Genomic DNA, 3585 nt, shown 5'->3' with positions numbered 1-3585 from the left:
GCCAGAAAGTGTTCTCAAAAGGAGAATAACCATCTGCAGGAAAGAATATGAATGTGTATTTGTATAAATCTGAGAGGGTTACATAGTGATTATTCTACTGGTGCTTGACAGACTCCAAGCATTTTACCATTTTCCATAGGAACTTAGGAAATCATAGTATCAGTAGGAAAATAAGTGGAAGAGTAGCTGGTATCGCAGCCTGGATTTGCTACAGGGCTCTCCCTTACTCTAATCCTACTCAATTCAATAATGTCAGGTATTTTTTTTAAAACAAAGTTTGGCATTTATTTATAAAATCAAACAACATTTACTTGTTCATCAGTCTTGCTCTTAGGTATTTAGTTTAGAGAAATGAATGTTTATGGTCACACAAAAATCTTTACATGAAAGTTTATTCATAATTGCCCCAAACTATAAACAACCAAATATCCTTTAGCTGGTATATTCAAACAAATCATAGTAGATCCATATAATAGAATCCTACTTAACAACAAAAAGAAATGAACTATTGCTGAATCTCAAATGTATTAAACTAAGCTGAATGAGCCAGATTCCAAAAACAGCATCCATATTATTCCATTTAGACATAGACATCCTTGAAAAGGTAAAACTGCAGAGTAAGAGAGCAGATCACCGGTTTCCAGGGTGAAGGGTGGAGGAAGAATTTACTTCAAAGGGACAGAATTGAAAGAGTGTAGAGAAAAAAAAAGGAGGGAAATGGAACCATATTTTGGTCTCAATGGTTGTTCCATGACATTTGACAAAATGCACTGAACTGAATACCAAAAGGCATTGATTTGACCACATGTAAATTTTAGAATAAAAATTTTAAAGGAAAAAAATGTGGTCAGTGCCTATCAGAGTCTAAAGTAGAAATTTTGAAATCTGGAACCACCTGGAATCTACTCCCCAAACAAAAAAACTATAATGTCAGTTTTATGGGCAACTTGGATAAAAGTCAAGACACATATCGCCTCCAAAATACAAAACCTGGTTAACAGCGATTAAGCCTCTTTGTGTGTTTTTGTGTGTGTGTGTGTGTGAGAGTGTGTGTCAAATGTTGCAAAATGACTTTAACCATGAAGGGAATATCTCAATATTGTCCAGACTATTAGACATCAGAAATTTTACCAAGCCAGTGGGCTCCTTATTTTTGTGGTACTTATTTTTCACCACCTGGGTCTCACATGCCTTATTAAGACATCTAAATTATTTGTTACTTCCTTCTTATCATATTCAACCAGCAAAATGTTATAAATGTAGTAGACCATTGTGATAGTTTGTAGATTGTCAACATGAGTGGAATTTTTCTGGGCTATATTATGGTAGAGAGCAGGAGAGTTGATGGAGTCCTGAGACAAGGCTGTGAAAGTATACCAGTGGCTCTTCTAGGCAAAAGCAATGTACTTCTAGCTAGCTTTTACAAATTGGTGGAGAGAGAGAGAGAGAGAGAGAGAGAGAGAGAGAGAGAGAGAGAGGGAGAGAGAAAGCACTGCCTAAGTCTGTTGATTTGCTCCAGTAAAGATACCACATCTGGGATGGCAGCTACAATCAAATTACCAACTGATGAAATTTGTAAGAGCCTCCAGTCATTCTCCAAGATACATTCAACTTTTTCCAAGGCCCCAACAGACATGTTAAATGGAAATGTGCTAGATATCACGTTTTGTATCTCTCAAGTTTTTGATGTTGACATGGATTTCTGCATTTCTTCTAGTGATGTTTTATAGCACAACATCTTGGTAGAGGGAGGAAGTTCTAGGAGATTCCACTAGGCTCTCACTATCAAAATCATCCTTGTTATAGGGGTCTGAGAGCTAAGGTGATTCTTTCAGTTTGATAAGTACATTTAAGTACTGATTCTTTCAGTTTGTAAGTACATTTATTCCTGTTGTATGTTCAGGAACTGAGTTAATAACCACAGAGTGAGTCTATAGCCCAGCCAGGATGACTGGAAGTGGGACTGGGACTGACTCCATAAGCCCAGTAAGCCCCCTACTTTGGTGGGAATCTGTGGTGTCTTGGATTCTTAAGCATTAGCATTAATTCAAAGCCAGGATCTAGTAATATCTTAGTAGTCCAAGTACTTCTTTTTTTTTTTTTTTTCAGTACTTGAACACTTTAGTAATGACTACAGATGTCTTCAGGGAATTCTTAGAGGAATATTTATTTTATATAATTTGGCAATACTGCATAGTCCTGCCCCTTCAACCAAAGGACTCTGAGTCTGTAAACTGGCTTAGGTCTGGCTGCTGGGGAGAGGCCATAAGTCTTCATTGCAGTAACTCAAAGCAGGTTTTGATCCACCAGACCTGTACATTTTCTGGTTATATAAATCAGTTTGGCAAACCTTTCCTGAAAAAGGACAGGTAGTTAATATCTTAAGCTTTGCATACCAGATGGTCTCTGTTGCAATTTCTCAACTTTCCTGTTGTCATAGGAAAGTAGCTGTAGACAATCTGTAAATAAATGGGTATGGCTGTTTTCCAGTAAAATTTCATTTACAAAATAAGCAGAGGGCTGCATGTGGGTCATAGTTTTTGACTCCTTATACAGACCCAGAAATGTTTTAGTAGGCTCCCAATTTATTTTATTACTTCATGATCAGTTAACCACTATGTGATATCCATGTGGGCCAAGCAATCCAATTATCCACATGTTTCTGCTGATCTTGAAGGTAAACACTTTTTTTCTCAGGATACTCTATCTTGGCTGCTTTTTAGCCACTGTTACTCTAGGATTCCATTAACCGTACTGCAATCACAATAGTGTCCCAAAGGTCATACCTACTTGCTAAAGAGAGTAGCCATAGAGTTTTGAAGTATGCAGGTGTTCCTTCTCTATTTTCAACATCTTAATGAAGGAGGGCCTTCTGATCCTTCTCAGAAGGTGGTTGGGAGATAGGTATGCATTTGACATAGCAGGATTTCTGTCTGCCTAAGCCTTTGGATTTCTTCCTCCACACCATGCCATGGAAACCCCGTCATCTCATCCCTGTTAAATGAAGGATGTTGCTGAGTCCAAATTTCAGCCAATGAGCCAACTGAGATCTTAGAACCACTTCCAACTGCACAAAGTATAATATGGCATGTGGAATCTGTCTTCAGTTCACCCATATGAATGAATCTGGTCTGACATGGTTATATTGCACTCTCCTTAGTCTAATTCCACATTTCCAAAGTTTTCTGCCCCCATCTGAATTATGAAAGTCTTGAAATGATTTTAGTGAATCAGCTATGTATTCCTGGGTCACACTATATTTGTGAGATACTGAGATTTGACCTATGTTTCGGGTCTAGTGCATGTTGGGTCTTGAGGAGAATGAGCATCTTTTTCCAGAAATTTGCCCAGATGAAGTTATCACAGGACTTTCAAGCAAAGAAAGGCTAGTCATGCCTGACTTCCACCATCAAGGGGTGCTCACAGTTGGACCTTTGGGATTTTTCAATTTTATCCGAAGCCTACCAGATTTCCCAATTTCCAGTTTCAGGGTCTCATTGTTTCTCAATCCCTCCCTGACATTCGCATAAGAAACTTGTAAAGCCTGTGAATTTGGCTGCTGTTTTAATACAGTCACTTGTAAAT

The sequence above is a fragment of the Callospermophilus lateralis genome, chromosome 4 (genome assembly GCF_048772815.1).
Source record: "Callospermophilus lateralis isolate mCalLat2 chromosome 4, mCalLat2.hap1, whole genome shotgun sequence".
NCBI lineage: Eukaryota > Metazoa > Chordata > Mammalia > Rodentia > Sciuridae > Callospermophilus > Callospermophilus lateralis.
This window is presented reverse-complemented; position numbering follows the sequence as displayed.